The sequence below is a fragment of the Eurosta solidaginis genome, chromosome 1 (genome assembly GCF_040869045.1).
Source record: "Eurosta solidaginis isolate ZX-2024a chromosome 1, ASM4086904v1, whole genome shotgun sequence".
Classification (NCBI taxonomy): Eukaryota; Metazoa; Arthropoda; class Insecta; order Diptera; family Tephritidae; genus Eurosta; species Eurosta solidaginis.
In genome coordinates, this window is record NC_090319.1 from 66,858,958 (window position 1) to 66,879,752 (window position 20,795).

Here is a 20,795-nt window from a genome sequence, read left to right on the forward strand (position 1 = left end):
ATTTTATGTTTTATTTAGTAATTTTAAATTTCGCCTTTTCTTTGTTTTCTTTTTTTAATTTTGTCACTGTTGCTCAACTTTGATTTATGCTTTCATAAATTTGCTTCAAAGGTACCTGTTTCGACTTATTGACTCTTATTTCAAATTGTCTTATTGTAACACTTTGTTCTTTGCCTGATCTTGTGGTTCTTCTTCATATTTTTTGACCAAATATTTTTAAAATCTTTCATAAGCCACATACCTACAAAGCATTGGAGTAGGTAAATGTTGTTGGTGTTTTTCATATTAGGCGCTAAGGCAATAACATCGATTTCTTGTTTTGATTTTTCTGTTTTTCTTTTTGTCGTCATACTGCATTCCTACACGATCATTATCCAGCTCTCTATCCCTCGCTCTCACTCTCAATCTCTCTTTGATCTTTTTTTCCAATGCTCATTGTTTGCAATTCGAATTGACTATTGTTGTTGTGAAGAAGATACCTAAGAAGCTACTGTGGATACCTAATATCGTATACACTAGGGATGTTACGGTGATTCTACTCCGATTCCGAAGTGTCGAAATATCCGATCGATTTCGACGTCTAATTTCGATTTCGCCACCTACTGTTTGGAATCAGAGATATAAAGAACGAAGCGAGAGGTTCATTTTGGAAAACCGATTGAGAAATCGAACGGAAGATTGTATAGTGGCCAGTCAATAACTTAATAATAACTTAAAGAAACTTTCGACATGAAGAATTTTATTTGAACTACGATTTCATTTGACATCCACTTATGTGGGCTCCTTGTACCTTGTTATTTCGGATTCAAATAAAGTCAAGTTCCGTAACATCCCTAGTATTGCCAAATGTAGGTACCTTCTTACCTCATACATATTGCACTAGTATTTTTTGTTGTATCTTCAATAATATGCGGACACACGAAGCCATATGATAATTCGATATCAAAAATCTATATACGCAAAATTCAATTTTTGATGGTTAATTAAAAGATTTTAAAGGCCAACTTAAGAAAAATAATCTCTTTTTAATTATTTTTAAATATTCATTTCTGTAGGAACGACTCAAGTGTTGAACTCATTTGCAGTATATTTAGAAGATTGGCTTGTTGTTGCTATGTATCCAAAAAAAAATACTTCCCAGGGTTTAGGGAAGTTTTGCGGATATAGGCCATTCAATTCCGTATACGAACCTCATTCTACTAGAAGGAGTGCCCTGGAAACGATTTGTTCAACGTCTCGATCCTTCGTGTCCGTGGGTTTTAGTCGCGTCTTATTACAGAGATCCCATTCAGCGGGAATATTCTATACTCCTAAACCCGCTAACGCCACGGCTCTTTCAACAATCCATTTCGTGAAACAGTTTTACGCGTTGGTGGTGCCATTTCTTTTTACGAAATTCATGCTTGTGCCAGACGAGCCTTGGACTCGAGGATTGTAAAAAGAGAATTCATTGATCGATATCACTTCTCACCACTCTTGCCTATTTTCCAACGCAGTGAATGGAATAAGTGGTGAGATACAAGAAAACTCACTACCGTGAGCTCAGTTTTTTTTACCATTAAAAGTTGATTTCTTGGGAGCCAGTGGCTTGCTAGCCTTCCATTAGGTTAGGTTGAACTGACCGGTCAATAAAGACCTCACATAGACTGCATATGTCCATACTGTTAGCAGAATTAGTTTGACCACCAAACGAAAGAACCCCAATCAGGCGCCAGGCCTCATGTTATAGAATAACTCCGTTCTCTTGGCAAATACTAGAAATTTTCTAGGACATAACTACATTGTTGCCCCGAGATCTGGCAACTCTTCCGCCCTTAATAGCCGGAGCCTTAACCTGGCGAGCGCAGGACACGAACACTGAACATGCTCACCCGTTTCTTCCTGCAGCTCGCATTCCCTACACTTGCTTTTACTGACGAGGCTTCACTTTAAGCCTGGGACGCCAGAGGGCAGTGACCAGTTATATGCCCATCGTAAGCCTTAAGTATTCTTTCTTCAGATATATGTATGAGTAACTTTGTGAGTCTAATATCGTAGGCTTTGCACATGATCTTAGAAATTTTGCAGCCCCGCGCTTTTGTCCACACCTTTCCTGCTTGATGGATCATATTTCTCCCACTGATTGGGACATCTATCGTCGATTTAGCAAGTTTTGCGCCCTGCTTTGCCAACTCGTCGGTCTTTTCGTTACCTTCTATCCCTTTGTGACCGGGATATGGTCCAGCCTGAGAGAAGTTTTTCCAATGCTTCTTTGCCTTCTAGAACACCTCTTGATGAAGTACCGTAAGAAATTGTTGCCTTAATTGCCGCCTGACTATCGCTTCCTACATAATTTCTGCTGCTTTCTTCATGGTTTTAACTTCCACTTGAAAGACGTTGCAGTATTTACTGGATTTAAGTATCACAATGAGTCTTCTGTGCCGAAAGTTAGAGTCTGAATTGGCTTTTGAACATGTTAGCGTAATGATTCGGTTCCCACTGTAGAAGAGTTTGGTGGTATCCAATAGCATTATGTCTTATACGTAAAAGTATCCTTACAACAGGGTTGTGCATGCTGCGACAAGTATAGGGATGTGTTGAGGATCTATAAACGTGGGAAATAAATTAGGAGATAGAATGTTACAGCGAATAATGCAAGGTTGAGGAAAGTCCTATCAAAGGATATGTATGTAGCTACGGAAATAATAAAGAATTAGAACGCTAAGCGGTCACGTTACAGTAAAGAATCCCTCGTGGCGATTCTGGATACAAAATTTAAGCTAGGGTTGGTGACCGAGGTAAGTCGGTAGATACTGCACTGTATAGGGTGTTAAAATTATAGATTAAGCCATACAGCAAAAGGAATGCGCCTTAGGTATTTTCCTAGACGATGTCGGATCTTTCGACAATATCGGATCTTTCGACAATGTTTCGAAACGAGCAATTATGAATGGTCATAATGTGAGGGAACTATATCCAGCCTTAACAAATAGGATTGGCTGCATACTGGGCTCCAGCAAAATTATTTCCAAATGGGTCTATGTAAGATCGCAGAATCCGTAAATAGGGTGCGGCATACCCGGACTGCATATTATCACTCCTGCTATACAAAAAAATGGACACATTCAGCCTATGTGAGGTCTTTATTGACCAGTCAGTTCAACCTAACCGACCGAACTTGTATGCCCTCCACTGAGATTCTACCAATTTTCATGCAGTTTATATACTTTAATTGTATTATTCGTCTATTTTTTTCTATGCTGAGTTGCATACGTCCTTTCTCTGATGCTTTTGTTCAAATATTTATACACTCTCCCGCTACCGCGCTCACATTCGCTCCAAATCCTGCTAACCAAACTATTACATATAAATTCAATACCAAGAAATACTTGAAATAAGAATTGGTAATTCCTGGTGGTTGCATTTCATGTTGTGTGTCCTCCCAGCTCTTACGCTCTTTCATCCCTTCTGTGCGCAGTTTGTTGCCACTGTAATGCTTTGGTTGTATTCGTGATTGACAGTGAAAACGACGCACCGGATTGAGCAATGCTTTAGTTTCCCATTGCAAACGTAAGCAAAACAATGACTTTTTGGCGTGTGCGCGTTTTACATGTTTCGTCGAAAGCCGTTTTTGGAAAAATATAAATAAAAAAAATTTGTTGCGGGAATTGAATTAATTCGCCGTGAACTTTATTTATTTCGGGAAAATGTGCAAAATTACAGCAACAAAATTCTGAATATTTGTTTTTGGGAATTTAAGTTAATTAGACTAAAATGTAAAAAAAAATATTGAAAATATTCAAATTTAATTTCGAAATTCAGTATCTAACAAAGATACCGAAAATTCATCAACCCACTGAGACATGATGGCGGCGCCAGGCGGTGTAGTGATTTTACAAAATGCCGAACGCTGCGCATGCTACAACGCAGCAAATCTGTTTCTACCTTGCGTTTGTGGCATAAATGCGTAGAAAAAATTTGCAAAACAACAATAAATTATGTGCAAAAGCTAAACAACACACCCAATCACCCACCATCTACATACACACCGCTCGCTTACCAACCACCCACCCACCCAGTGGTGTGTGCAATGTGTTGCCCAAAAAAAGAAATAAAAAAAAAACTTTTTGTCGTTAAAATGTGCTCAGTTAATTATTGTTATTGTTTTTGTAATCAATCGTTGAACTAAACTCTGTTGAATATCCAGTTTTTTGTTAACTTTTTTTTTGTGAAAATTTTCTAAATTTGTATTCATGCGAAAAATTGTGGTTCTCTACGACAAATCTAAAATTAAAAAATTTCAAAATTTTTAAAATGTTATTTGTTTACTTTAAACAATGTGCTATTATTAATATATATTTGTTGCTGCGTATTTATCGAGTGTTTCGTATTAACTCGCACACAATTGTTGCTAACTTTGTTATTCTTGTTTTTTGTATTTGTGCATCGTTCATTTTTGACTGTCGTGCCACCATATTGACATACCTACATATGTAAAGTAACAGCAACAATTACAACAACACTGACTTCGTATCCCGGAATTACTCTAATTACAACTACATAGCCAGCCAGGCGTGAGAAAAAGTATTTAAACACCAAAAAAACGAACATCAACGAAAAATGTGATTCGTCAATACTCGGAAGGTTTGTGAATATCTGGAAACTTCCAATAATCGTAACGAAATAAACCAACTTTCAATGTTGATAAAAAGAAGTCGACGATCCTTAGATCCAGAGTTGTGAATTTGAGATTTTTATGAATAATGTCAACAGGGAAATAAATTCACTAACTTTTAACAAAATTCTCTATCACTATGTAACGAATTCCATTTTCAATATAAATTTTTTGTCGATATTCGGTAATCTGTCATCAGTGCTGAAATTCTGTAACTTTTTAACGACATTCGCCATCTATATATATATATAACGAATCGATAAATATATCTATTTCGACTGTCAGTAACAACCTGTTATCGATATTATTGCTAAATTGTTGAAGAATGTTTAACATTTTTTAACAGCATTATCTGTTCAGCCATTTTTCTTCCAGTTGAAGGAAATAAAATTGTCATCACATTAGCGATGTCTAAACTGAGTTAGTGAATAGCAAAGTCGTTATCGCAAGCGAAAAATCGTTACTTAAAATTTCGACAATTCGTATCGTTAAAAGGTAGTGAATTCGCCTACAGCTGCTATTTGGCGAATGCACTGAGTTTTAACGATGCGACTTGTTGAAATTTAGGGGCTTATGCGTAACGCACCGAGTCATATTTTCTCGCGTGAACCAGAATTCGTATCATTCATTCACCTCAGTGAGTGACAGTAAACCTGTAGTGGAATTCACAAAATTTTTTAACCACATTTGTCATCGCTTTATTTGCGAATCGATAACTATAACGATTTCGTTATTCAGTAACTATTTTGTACCGATATTTGTTTATCGACGATCAGCTTTGTTGTTAAATAAACGGCAAGTAAATTGGTTGCGTTAAAAATCACGGAATTAATATTTCTGGCAATTTTAGTTAAAAAAGAAAATTGGAACTTTAATTAAATACTTTCAAGCACGAAAAGCTGCTTTATTTATAAATCAAATGGCATTTGAGTACTTGGCGTACGTTTTATCACAAGAAGAAGAATTACTAAGTCCATCGCCAGTGGACAGACACCTTCTTAGAGAAGTAGATAACCCTTTCCACTTGAATGCAAGGGAGTTTCGAAAGCTGTAACGACTAACCCCAGATTTGGCTCATGATATTATTTCTAAACTTGATGGTCAATTAAGGGGTACAAGAATAACTGCGAAATCAACAGAGAAAAAAAGAAATTAATACCGCATTTACTTGCACAATAATGACTTTTAAAAGCAGTTAGTATTCGGAATTTATATGTTTTTGGCATTCCTTTTGTGCTTTTAGCATTTTTTAGGTTTCGTTAAGCTGTGCTGCCACCTTTCAACTATTAAAACGAAATTTAAGTGTAATTTATTTCGAGTCGTTAAAACTAAGTTAGTGAATAGTACATTCGATAATCGGAATTCACTAACTTATAACGATGCGATTTGTCGACATTTTAATTAACGATTTTGTCGCTTGCCTTATCGATTGTACTATTCACTAACTTAGTTTTAACGACTCGAAATAGTTGACATTTAAATTTCGTTTTAATAGTAGAAAGGTGGCAGCACAACTTAACGAAACCCAAAAAATGCGAAAAGCACAAAAGGGATGCCAAAAATAAATAAATTCCGTATAGTAACTACTCTGAAAAGTCATTATTGTGCAAGTTTTTACCTACTTTTTACCTATAATTCTTCATCTTGTGATAAAACGTAAGCCAAGTACTCAAATGCGTTTTGATTTATAAATAAAGCAGCTTTTCGTATTGGAAAGTATTTAGTTAAAGTTCAGATTTTCTTTTTTAACTAAAATTTACAGAAATATTAATTTCGCAGCCAATTTACATGCCGTTTATTTAACAACACAGCTAATCGTCGATAAACAAATACCGACACAAAATACCTCGTGTTCCAATGACACATGAACCAGATACGGATAGAGATTTAACCATATGGTTCACATTGTTGTTGCATTTGCAGGTTAAATCTCTATCCGTATCTGGTACATGTGTCATTGGAACATGAGGATAGTTACTGAATAACGAAATCGTTATAGTTATCGATTCGCAAATAAAGCGATGGCAAATGTGGTAAAAAAGTTAGTGAATTCCACTACTGAAATCGGCATATGAAACGGTTCGTTACATAGCGACAGCGAAATTCGTTAAAAAAGTTAGTGGATTCCCCTACTGACATTACTTTCCGATAATAGCCGCAAAATTTGCGAAGAAAAAAGTTACAGAATTCCAGCTAACGATCTTTTACTTACGAATATTGACAAAAAGTGGTTGCTGAATACCAAAATCGTTATATTTATCGATTTTCCAATATATCTATCACGAAAATTGTTTAAAAAAAGTTGGTGAATTCCATTACTGAGCAAAGTCGCTATCGCAAGTAAAAAATCGTAATTTAACACAATGAAAAAATTCAGTCTACGTGAGGTTTTTATTGAACGGCCAGTTCAACCCCTACAATAGTGGGATTCACCAAATATTTTTACTACGTCGCAGTCGACATTATCTTAACGTTAATCTTAACGATTGTGCTATTCGGTAAAACGGTTTTATCCAATATCCATGTGTTATTATCAGCTTTGAACCCTAAATAAACGATGAAAATAGTATTTTTTTTGTTATTGATGTTAGAGAAAAATTACAAAGTCGGCGATGGTTACTGGGACATGTCTCTGAGTTTCATTTCGGCAGTTAGCTTCTCGGGAGCTGAATATTGAACTCAATCTCCAACATTCATACTTTATACTAGCGTAAAGGCAAATCCCGTGGTATGCATGCTTCTTGTGAGAGGGAAATAAATCACACAGACCTAGAATGTTCGATAGTCATATCAAATCGTTCCGGAGATAGAGGGCTTGTACGTTTATGGAGCTAATTTCCGGAACGTCAATCAAGCGAAGGACCATCGTCATCGACAATAATCTCCAAAACAAGCGGGGAGTATTGTTATCGCTACAAGAAGTTTAAGGATCGCTTAGTCGCGGGAGCCGCATTTTAAGTCCTTATGGGATATTGTATACAGAGCAACGAGAACGGGTGCTAAACAATAGTATGTCAGCTATCCACGCTATTGGCAACGTGTCTTAGAATGTACTTGAAGACTTCACTAGCCATGTAGTAGTATATTCCAGTTTGCCCTAATCAGAACCTTATTGATGGCAGTGTATTTTGAGTGTTTTGTTAACTGTTCGTTTCCTTTGTTTTCAGGTAGATACCCCCTTGTGGCCACCCATGTTGTTTGTGATGCCTAGGAGGCGCTCATCTGCTAACCTGGCCGCCGGAGTTTCTTAATGGGGAAAATAATAATAATAATTTGGCGTGATATTCCTTCCGATGAAATTAAGTTCGGTCTTCTCTTTCAATTGGTGGTGTGTCGGTTTTTTATTTTTCATACAAATCGGCATGATTTTTATGCTGCATCCGAACGGCATTTGCGATGCATTTTTTTGATCAGAATCCTTCCATGGCAGAAATACACGCGGAGTTATTGCTAAATCACTGCTAAGGGGCGACCCAATTTTAGAAAAATTATTTAAACAATGTTAATATTGGTTATCCCGTTGTTGTAGTTGTTGCTGTAGCGATAAGGACACTCCCCGAAGGCCTTGGGGTGTGTTATCGATGTTCATGGTCCTTTTCCGGATGCAGATCAGGTAAGTTCCGGTAACAAGCACCATAAGGGTACTAGCCCGACCATCTCGGGAACGATTTGGTATGACCACATGAAACCTTCTAGGCCATACCGCCCTCCCACCCCCTAGATCCATTAGTAGTTCGGGGTCGCCAGAACCTTGGCTGTTAATGAAACGGGATTCGCCACGGGCAGGTGAGGTTGGTTGACAATTGGATTGCAGTAGCTATGTATTGCGCTGGCAACTCCTTGAGAGGGTTGCGCTACACAACCCCTTGAATCAATTTGGTATTTTAGTCGCCTGTTACGACAGGCATAACTATCGCGGGTATATTCCAAGCCCGTAACCCGCTGGGGTTTTGGTTATCCCGTCACTTGAATCGGTGACCTTCGGTTACTATTATGCCGAATAATGTGCGTACTTGGTAGGGATTTTTTGTCCTGTCGTAATATTGTCGTGACTGGATTATGATTGATCGGGATTTCGTTGAATATGGATTGTGTTTCGGGATTATGTATACAGTATCGTTTAAGTCAGGATTATGTTATACACTCACCTGTTTTTTTGTTCCTTGCAGTCCTCTTAATTTTTATACTGCGCTGAGCAGAGCTGACAGAGTATATTAATTTTGTTCGCATAACGGTACCCCGTAACGGTATAAACTAATCGAAATAGACATAGACTTCTTTATATCAAAATGATCTGGGCGAAAAAGGAATGCATTTAGCCATGTCCGTCCGTCCGTAAATACGATAACTTGAGTAAATTTTGAGGCATCTTAATGAAATTTGGTATGTAAGTTCCTCTGCACTCATCACAGATCGCTATTTAAAAAGAACGAAGACGGACTATAACCACGCCCACTTTTTCGATATCGAAAATTTCGAAAACCCGAAAAAGTGCAAAAATGCATTACCAAAGACGGATAAAGCGATGAAACTTGGTAGGTGGGTTGACCTTATGACGCAGAATAGAAAATTAGTAAAACTTTGGACAATGGGTGTGGCATCGCCCACTTTTAAAAGAAGGTAATTTAAAAGCGGCCATCGTGGTGTAATGGTAGCGTGCTCCGCCTACCACACCGTATGCCCTGGGTTCACACCCCGGGCAAAGCAACATCAAAATTTTTGAAATAAAGTTTTTCAATTAGGAGAAAATTTTTCTAAGCGGGGTCGCCCCTCGGCAGTGTTTGGCAAGCGCTCCGGGTGTATTTCTGCCATGAAAAGCTCTCAGTGAAAACTCATCTGCCTTGCAGATGCCGTTCGGAGTCGGCATAAAACATGTAGGTCCCGTCCGGCCAATTTGTAGGGAAAAGCAAGAGGAGCACGGCGCAAATTGGAAGAGAAGCTCGGCCTTAGATCTCTTCGGAGGTTATCGCGCCTTGCATTTATTTATTTTTTTTTTTAATTTAAAAGTTTTGCAAGCTGTAATTTGTCAGCTGAGAATGTAATGTTCGGTTACACCCGAACATAGCCTTCCTTACTTGTTTTGACATTTGTTGATTCATTGAAACAGTTCTACGCAACTCTTTTATCAATTTTTCAAACGGCTTGAAATGTTTTGGACATCAAATTTTTTTCAGTTTTCCTAAACCCCAAAAACAAAAACAAAAAACTATTTGTAGTTGAAATTGCCTATTATTTTCGATCCCTGCGTGCGCTGCGTAAGTGAAAAAGCTGGTAATATCTGTAATTGGCATTATTGGCAACATTTACCTTCGCCTTCAAAAAGAACTTCATCATTATCATCAACTACAAATGAACCAACCACCACAACCGATCTACTATCAGCCCATGGCAATTCATATACTTATGTGCCTATATTTGTTGTTATATATTTTTGCGTTTAAGTAACAGCAAAATAACGTTGAGTTCTTTTTGTAGATATGGGCAATAACAAAATATAAATATAAAATAGCAGCAACAACTTTTATTTTGTATTTTCTCTACAAAATGGCGGGAATAATTCATACATACATCCATTCCATCCATATTATTTTTGTTCCAACATTCACCGTTTCACAAATTCGATTTCGTATTCGACCAGACCAGACGAGACGACCAAGAACGATTATGGCAACGAGACTACGAATATTTTTTTCATCATTTTTTTTCTGTTTTTTGTTGAATTGTAAACGAGCAACGAGCTCACAATTTTTCGGTCTTTCACATTTTTCTATAGGGTTATTTTTTGTTGGCATTTTTTTATTTTAACTGTGTTCTGCCAATGCATATGCCGACTTACGTATATACTTTTTCTCAATATCTTTTTGCCCGCATTTCTAATTTTGGTCTTTTCTTGCCATATTCTTTTTTACTAAATTGTATTACACGTTCAATTATCGGTATTAACATATTCAATAGAATTTAAAACGGTTTGTTTGAGCTCACTTCGATGTTTATATTTTCAGCCCGCTTGAACGAATGTACAGCAGCGAGCAGGAAAATAGCAGTGACGATTTTTATCAAATTCTGTCAATTAAATTATTCTGTTTCAATTTTTGAACATTTAAGGAAAATCGTCTATCAATTTTGTTACTATGCAAACCATTCTCAAAAACGTTTTCGAAGAAATTCGAAAATTCCAGAAATTTTTTCGAAAATTTAGAATTTTTTATTCAGAGTTTACTGGAATTTTTTGAATCGCCCAATCAATTTGAATCAATCAAAGTGCAAGTTATACATGGGTCTCTCGGAATTCGTACTGATTGTTATCATTTTTTTCCGAAGGGTGTTTCAGTTATGCATGCTTCGTATCTCGAATTTTCGAATTTTTCCGAAAACGTTTTGAAGATTATTTAATAATTTAGGAAAAATTTTGACAACGTGAAATCAGGACGAACAAGGCGACAGCTGTTTCGATTATACCTTGTAAATCTCTTCAAAGTCTTTTCTCCCGGGAGTGGAATTTGAACCCGCACTCCTGCTATGGTTGAGGTTTTACATATGCATTCAGCCACGTCATGCCTTAGTTGTTGTAAACTTTATCCCAATTTGAAGATAGGTTTGCATAGTTTCAGTTGCAAAATTGTTTTAAGTTTTTCCTTTAATCAATTATCGGAAATAAAAAAAAATAAATATTTAGTTAACGAAATGTCGCATTCGCTATTGTAAAGTAAAACTTAACGTTTTTGTGGTAAAATTTTTAACCCGTTAAGCTTTTTGACTCGTTTTTTTTAGAAATTTCGCAACCATTAGCACTTATTTGAAAATTATTCGCTTGAAAATTTCACAAGGGTTGCTCTCACAGAAAATCTTTGTAAAAATTACGTGAAAACCATGGCGAGAGAAAAGTTAAATGCCCGCCTTAAAGTATGCAACAATTTTGTAAACTGTATTTAATTTACATTTTCTGTACAAACGAGTACTACTGGTTTGTTAGTGTAAGGAATATTTAATCATTATTGCACCTTTGTAGAAAACAAAATGTCAATACGAGGATGATTTAAAAATATGTTGCATATTTCAAGGCGCAAATTGACTTTTTCACACTCCCTATCTTTTCACGTCCTTTTTACAAAGATTTCGTCCGCGAGTAGTAAAGTAAAGTAGTAAAAGTCTTCGCTGAATATTTTAACCCTGTAGCGTCCTCCACCGCATCATTTCATTATTACAGTCAAAAAAATAAGGGCACGCTTTCGAAAGGTTACACAAAAATATTGCTTATGAAATTCATATTGTAATACCTGTTGTATAAGCTGTAAAAGGAAAAACTAACACAGTTTAAATAAAAAAAAAGGTAGATCACATTTCTACTTTTTTTTAATATTTTAAGTAAAATAAGTAAAAAAATAATACATTTATGACTAGCGTACCGAGCAGATGTTTTCCAGCCCGAAAATTTGTTTACCTACATTTAATAAGTGTTCCTCCCTTCCTCTTATCACTCCTTATTCGATCCTCATCTATTTTACCACCCATTTCTCCTTCTATTCCTGTCCATCCATTGTTCCCTTTATCTCCATTGCCTTCTCATTCGAATTTGCTCCCCTCTGACGCCAACTCCCACTCCCACTGACACGCCACTCCCGTTTACTGCCGCTCTCTCTACCTCTCCCACCACCATTTCCTTATTTATAGAATATCTATACCAAATATTGGATATCTGATCCAAAAAACATTTTCCACTGGACTAAATTTAAGGTATTGTCAAACCCGCTTGAAGACAACCAAAAAATTTCATCAAAATCCATCCAGTAGCTTAGAAGCAGTTCAGTGACATACACACGCATGTAAGAAATATACACATATAAAGATCGGTTTAATTTCGAACTTCAAAAACCAATATTTGTGTTTTGTAGGCTACGAAAAACGGAAGAGCTAATTTTTACTTAAATGGCTACTCTCTTCCAAAAATTTGATTCGGTCTAGTCCTAGCCGTGTGTTTTGCAGTGAAATCAATTATTTACAAACTAAAGCTTGTCTGCGTTATTTTTATTCGCAATTAAAGTGCGTCCTCAGGGTTCTTTGGATGTTTAAACTCTTGAAAAGTTGGCTAAAAGTGAATGTGTGATGTGTCATATGAAGGCTGATTCACGGATATGATGCCTCATACTATCAATCTTCAGCTTTTCGCGCATTTTGGCTAGCATTGGAGTGGCGTCAGAAACCATCTTCACCTCCGTAACATCAAGCCTTCATGTGCTAAGAATGTGGAAGCAACGCCTCTTGATACAGCAAGTTTCCTTGGACACTCGTTAGAGGACATTGATGACAATTTTTGATTGGTCGCTCCTATTGGATGGGACGAAGCACTGCTACAATAACAACAACATGTGCTAGGAATAATCATTTCTAAGGAGTTTTGAATGTGCTCGCACCTTCTATATTCTCAAAAATTCCATTTTTTTTAAGATTTACGGATTCTGGGATCTGTGAAAGGGTGCACCTCATAATCCTGATTTTTACAATCCCAACAAGCCATCATGCCGGCAATTTTCAATTTTCTGGAACTCAAACGAAATACAATCCATACATAACAAAATACCAAGGAAACTACATCCAGACAACACTACCTACCAAGACAAATTGTTTCTGTAGAAACAAAAGAGGAACTAGAAATAAACGTCTCACGAAAATTCATTGGCTGTGTGGTGAATGGCTTCCTTACATATACATATACAAAGCGCCAAAAATTTAGAGGTAGTCCCGAAATACTAGCTTCTCAATCAGCCTTGGGAGATTGCGCTATCAGTTTTAGAAGCAACAAGTAGGATAGGTTCTAGAAAGCTGGTAGTCTTATCCAAGAGACAATTTCTTCAGTTTGGTCGTCGAACTAACTTCTGGTAACGCTGTTCACACTATGTGAGCACTTTACGGTGCTTATTCGAGCACCAGATTTCCTAGTTAATGTTAATAATAAAATGCTGCCATTAAATACCTTTTTGTAAAGACAATATTTTGCTATAAAGCCGCAAACTATGACAGACTCATGTACAAAAAGTTTTTTAATGCCAATATTTTTACATGCCACCTCCGAAGATCTTCAGAGATGCCACGGCTTCTTCTGTCTTAAGGCGGTATGTTTACAGTGTTAAGAGACCCAAATGATCAAATTAACGGAAATTTCGGTGGAATGGAATCTTATTTGGTTTGATGATTTTTCCGCTCAGTGGAACGTTGATCTATATTCTCGGAGAATAAAAACTTATACTGAAGATGGTACAAGTGATGACAGAAAATGTTGTTGTCAGGTTTGTATATCCCCATTTGTATATCCTCCATCCGTCAATTGATTTCAGTGTAGTTATGTAAATTCTAGTAATTTTCCGCCATAAAATTGTTTTTGGGGCCAGCCGGTTTCGGCGTTGTACCATCTTCGTTCTCAGAAAACGTAAACATATTCGGGTTGTCATTAAATTAAATTTGGCAATGAAAGACTGAAAATTGTTCAAATATCTAATCAGCTTTATTGTGGATTTCAGTACCGACAATGAGGCTGGAGAAGCTTGTAGCTCTAGTCATCCCTTCAATATGCCTTATAGAGCAGCTCGTTACACTGACTCGGATAGGAGTTCATTTTAATTTCGTAAAATATTTTGGAAAAATTTTAAATAAAGCGACTTCAGGATGGACAAATCGATGGCTATTTTGATAATATCTCGTAAGCAGGTAAATCTGTATTCCAAATTAATCCAGCATCCTCCTAGCAGACCTACAAGGAATAGAGTGAGTCTGTTAATACCTGTTGGAGGAACATGTAAGCGGGTTTAGGGTATTGATATACCCCGACAACCACACTGTACTCAAAGCGTTAAAATCACCATTCACCTAATGCTGTTGATAGCTGAAAGAAGGTGCTGCGCGAAAATTGGCAAAAATTGTTGACCATTGGCAAAAATTGTTGACCATCACACTCATTTGGTGCGTGCTCACAGGTATATTGACGACAATGCAAAAGCCGATTAACTAGCCCAGGCCGTTGCATCGTTAGACATTACAGAGGCCGGCACGGTACACCGACTACTTATATGAATTATGGTTGATATTGTGACCAAATACAAGATATAATGATTGGGGAATAAAAATAAATTAAATTCGGTTGTAGTGCCCATTTAGCGGCACCAGATAGAATTGAGTTCTTTATTAAAAAGCTGTTTCTTTTACACAAAATTTCTATAAGCTAAAATACCTACTTACACTAATACTTACAAACTAAGTGTATTACATACATATACATCCAGTTCAGTTCCCTGGCAACTGCATTCTAAGCATAAATAAAATTAGCTGTGGAATCTGCAACGCAAGCATAAGTAAATCATGTTAATAATTTGTATACAGGTAGAGGCTTGTGGCGAGCAAGCTTTGAACAGTAGCATAACAAGGTTCAAGTTACCAGATGATGCACGGTGTACAAAATATATGTTTGCACAAATGAATGAATGTGTCAATTGAATCTCAGGCCGTACCAAAGCGAGCCAAAATGTATGTAAAGAATAGTTTACACTTGTTTTTTTTTTATTATTATTGTATTTTTCTTTTGCACACAATAAAAATTTTCTTTGTGTTTACAAAATTAAAGTGCTCTTATTCTATGAGTTTAAGTCTATTTTTATGTATTACAATTTTCTTATTTTTATTATTTTGATTTATGTTTTCTATGCTTCTATTTTCTACATTGTTTTTATCGATCTTTACTACTCTAAATGGAATTATAGTAAAATTATTATTTTTATCGATTTTTTCTACCTTATAGGTTAAAATTATTTTTCCTATTCTAAAGGTTAAAATTTTTTTTCTTATCGATATTTTATATTCTGCAGGGCCCTATATGTATGTCTACTGTCTAAAGCGGGATTTCTGAGCGTATGATATACAGTAGATTGGGTAAATTCAGTTGCTGCTAGAGCAAGAAGTAGTTATATAGTGATAAGTGGTTAAACCAATGGGTACAGTGGATGCAAATATTTTTCGTATCTTTTCTTATATCATTTTTCATATTTCCAGCATTATTTTTATTAGATCTTGTGTGTCAAGCGATTTTCTGGGTGGCCTTCCCAGATGCGATCGTCATGATATTTATGAAGAATTTCTTTAATTTCTGTCGACATTTGTCGCATGCATAACTTCTGGGGTTAATGCAAATATTAGATCTTTGAGAACTTGGGTACCTATTTTATATTTTTAAATTTGCCTACTCGAGTATCTATTATTATTGACCAATTTGTCTCCTAAGGGACGACTGTCTTTTTATTTCTTTACAAGTCCTATATTGCCCGCATTTTTCAGCCTGGTCAAGTATTGTCCTAAGTCAATCTTTTCCTCAACAATCTGGTTGCTTGTATTATGCTACTAATTTTCTATCCTTTGGGATGAAAACGAGCGCGACAGGTCTAATTGCAAATTTATTTATTTATTTATTAAGCGCTTTATTTATAATAAGGTTCTCTTTGTGACTTTTTTTTCATTTCTACTGTTATTACTGGTGTAAATAGTTCTTTTCTCTTGTGGTATTTTTTGGTGTGTTGCATGCTTCCACTGACATTCAGCTATGTACTCTTTGAAGCATTAATTTTGATATAAATATCAAATTCGTTATTTTTATAATGGGTATGTGATTAGAAGAATGTTAAGTACATGCATTTTTAAAAGATTGCCCATCAAAACTTTTGCGAAGATGTCATGAGCATCCGAAAAGTTTACTCAAATTTTTGGTTTGCTATCGAACTTAGACAGTGCTGATAAAGCTTGTCTCAAGCAAATATTCTGTTAATTGAAGCATTTTGAGAGTTCATTTTTGGAAATGGGTTTTTAATAGTAAGGTAATAAGGTTTTTGTTTTTAAAAAAAGGACTAATAATATGAAAAAGGACTAATTTAGGCCTAATAAAATTGTTGATTTTGTTCTTTATTATTACTTAAAATTTTATTTTACAACTTTCTTGTTTGTAAAAATTTTTCTTTTTTTTTAATATTATTATTAATTTTTTTTTTTTTTTTTTCAAAATATAATTTATTTTTTTAACTTAACTCTCTTTGCAGAATATTGGAATTTGAAAATTTATTTCTCTACTATTTTCATTTTTATTTAATTTTCTATGCCAATTTGGGCTTCATATTTTTTTTTCTTTTTCTTCATGTTCATTGATCTGCCTAAACAATTGAACAAAAGAAATAATCAAACATGAATACTTTTGATGATGAAAAACTAAAAAGCATTTTTCGCTTTTGGAATCATTTTTGAAGTCCTTTAATGACTAAATTTTAATATTTCATAAAAACCAACAAAAAGAATAATCAAATATGGTTACCTTTGATGATTAAAAACTCAATATAGTTTTTCAATCTCATTTTGGAATCATATTTGAATCAAATGTGTTTACTTTAGGTGATCAAAAATTTATAATCATTTTTCATTCAGCTTTCTGAATCTTTTATGAATATATTTGTTGACTGAATAATGAATTTTATACTTGCTGAAATTTTACTTTTAATTAAAAATTTTATTTTTTTAATCATGAAGCTAAGAAAAAATATATAAAAAGTTTATTATTTATGCAAAAGATATTCTTCAAGACAAAAATAATGTAATTCTGCTATTGAACGAATATTTCCCCAACCATTTCTCCCCTTCAGCTTCCCAGAAAATACATAATTATTGGACAATCTATAGGATGTTGTAGTCGCAGGTGTATATCGGTCAAGTTTGTTTGCGAGTTAGCTGTGGTTCGAATAGCTCACTTTCGCATGCTTTCTTCCCCTGATGAAATAAGATTATTATGTAGTATCGTATTTTGAATGAGATATGAAGAATAAATGCATTATAATGGCATTCAAAAATTATTCAAAAATGTCAACCAAAACGATTGAAATATATTCACGAATATGATCAGAAAATAAATGTGAAAAGCAGTCAAATATTACTGTAAGCATAAGCAAAGCAAGCATAAGTAAATCATGTTAATAATTTGTATACAGGTAAAGGCTTGTGGCGGGCAAGCTTTGAACAGTAGCATACAAAGGTTCAAGTTACCAGATGATGCACGGTGTACAAAATATATGTTTGCACAAATGAATGAATGTGTCAATTGAATCTCAGGCCGTACCAAAGCGAGCCAAAATGTATGTATGTACCAATGTATTAATATGTATGTATGTAAGAGTCAATTTATTTTAAGACATTCCAAAAAGGGTTGAAATATATGTTTGTACAAATGAATGAATAACTTAATGAGTGAATGCCTCAAAGATCCCGCAATAATTAGTATGCTACGTACATCTGTAAAGTCATCAAACTAACTTGGCCTGACTTCAACGAGAAAAGAAGCGCCAATTTACAAAATAGGGCTAGGAAAGAAATATTTAGAACGGCTACAATTACAGGCCATTGGCCATTCGGCCAACATGCGTAATGAATAGGTATCCCCTTCAACGACCGGTGTATGAGCCGTAGAGAGGAGGGTTCTAAGAAAACATTGTCACATTTCCCCTGTGTGTCAAGCTCTGGTGAATATTAAGCCCCGCACTTTCGGCAGTTTTGAGATGCTTGATTTGATGACGGTTTCGAAATGCCCCATAAAAAACAACAGTAGTAGCAAATTGTTTGAGTAAAACAAGCATTCATAATGACGACTCAAACGCTACTTAGGCCAGGCCACCTCAGTCGGGCAGCACAGCAACCAACCAACCATACCATGTAAATCTTTTCAATACCTTTTCTCCAGGGAGTGGACTTCGAACCCTCAATCCTGCGATGATCGAGCTGTTTACCAGCAGACTCGACCAAAGCCACGCCTTGTTGTTGGCCAACAATTTCCCAATTGCCTTCTGCTTCAATTTCGTTTTAATTATCATGGATCTTACTGAATTTAATTGTCGCTACATATTGACGTATGTATGTAGCCATGTGGAATAGTCGGAGCTCTTGTCTGTGCTAAGCAGCAAGTGTTAATACGCGTTGAGCACCATTTAAAAGGCCCCTTTGTGGGTAGGATGCTTAGTTAGGCAAGTAAATAAACTGATGAGATATAAAAAAAGGAGCTAGAAAAATCAAATGAAACTACAAATAAAATAGTGCGACTTCCCATCAAACAGACTCAGCTCATTAAACAAACGCAAAGTAACGAAGTATGTTTGTATAAAAGAAAAGTATGAACATAAAATGGATGCGCCGCGCAATATTCTACGACTTAGCGCAAGGATCGTGGGAAGTTTTTCCGCAGCCATAAAATTCATATCCATAACAACAGAAAGATACACAACAAAATCTGCGATGCTGAGAGACACTGAAAAAAAAATTAAAATAGTACAAAGAACACAAATGAACAGATACATACATATTGTTTTTATTATTATTTTTTTTTTCCAAGCACACTGGATTTTTTAAATGAAAAAAAAAAAAAACAAGCATATAAAGTCGAGAAACTGTCTGACAATAATGAGCTCTCTTGACTACTGGCAAGAAATAAAAAGCAAAAATGTTGAATATATGAGACGCATATGCTGATTGCACGACGGCCTTCAAGTTGGCATAATTCAAGGGGGTTGCGGTTTGCAATGCTGCATAGCTAATAGGGATTCTAATTGTTGATGAACGTAGCAGCAACGCAAACGTAAAGGATGCGACACTCAACAAAAAAAAAATTGAAATATTTAATATAAAATACTAAGCAAGTTGAAGAAAAAAGTGTCATTGCAAAAAAAGTTTTACTCACGCTGTCTGTCAAAATCAGGGTGAGGTCTTTGCAAGAAGCCAAACAAACTGCACAGACATACACAAAAAAAAAATCAAGCAGAAGCAATCATAAAAAATGAAAATAAAAACTAAAGCCTATGCACACTTTTAGGCAACGTTGAGGAAAAAAACTGAAGGATAACACAAAACTAAAAAAACAAGTAAGGACGGGACTGTCTTCGGCTGTGCCGAACACTTCATACCTTTCATGAATGGGGCTGAACAATAATCTAATCCCACTCGTAATCTCCAAATAATGCGCTGTATAATATAAGAAATATATAGTGAACAGATGTACATACCTAAACGGTTTTAAGATAAATATAAAAAAATGGCAAAAAACCCTCTTATCTGAACGATCGGTTGTATGGGATATATATTATATATAGCTCCGATCGAAATGAATTTTACAGGAAATTTTCTATGATATATTAGAATAAATATCACCAAGTTTCACGTTTTTATATTGGAAATTAAGGGAGAAATTGCTAAAAATCTTTCTATCCGAACGATCGGTTGTATGGGATATATATTATATATAGCTCCGATCGAAATGATTTTTTCATGAAATCTTCTATGATATATTAGAATAAATATCACCAAGTTTAACATTTTTATATTGGAAATTAAGGGAGAAATGGCCAAAAATCTTTTTATCTGAACGATCGGTTGTATGGGATATATATTATATATAACTCCGCTCAAAGTGATTTTTTCAGGAAATCTATGATATATTAGAATAAATATCACCAAGTTTAACGTTTTTATATTGGAAATTAAGGGAGAAACTGCTAAAATGCTTTCTATCCGAACGATCGGTTGTATGGGATATATATTATATATAGCTCCGATCGAAATGATTTTTTCATGAAATCTTCTATGATATATTAGAATAAACATCACCAAGTTTAACATTTTTATATTGGAAAATAAGGGAGAAATTGCCAAAAATCTTTTTATCTGAACGATCGGTTGTATGGGATATATACTATATATAGCTCCGTTCAAAGTGATTTTTTCAGAAAATCTTCTATGATATATTAAAATATATATCACCGAGTTTCACGTTTATACTTTCTAAATTAAGGGATAAATGGCCAAAAATATTTCTATCTGAACGATCGGTTGTATGGGAGATATATGTTATAGTGGTCCGATCCTACCGAATCCGACAAATGTCTAATATAATACAAAAATACATCCTTGTGCCAAATTTCAATGAGATATCTCAAAATTTGAGGGACTATTTTGCGTTCAAACAGACAGACGGACATCGCTATATCAACTCAGTTCGTCGCCCAGATCAATTCGGTATACTTAATGGTGAGTCTATCTTCTATATTTCTCAACGTTACAAACATCGGACCAAAGTTAATAT

The 20,795-nt window shown here is 35.3% G+C and overlaps 1 protein-coding gene across 5 annotated transcripts in view; it reads left to right on the forward strand.

Moving 5' to 3' along the window:
- The window catches only part of E2f1 (E2F transcription factor 1), a 269,882-nt gene that overhangs the window by 141,695 nt on the left and 107,392 nt on the right, over positions 1-20,795 (forward strand). Inside the window, exon 1 of one of the 5 annotated variants that reach the window (XM_067757850.1) lies at positions 3,654-4,623. The exons of the other annotated variants lie outside the window; for them this stretch is intronic. The gene's annotated coding sequence lies outside the window, so the exon portion shown is untranslated. Of the gene's footprint in view, positions 1-3,653; positions 4,624-20,795 lie in introns of those variants that run through there. 5 annotated transcript variants of the gene reach the window in all.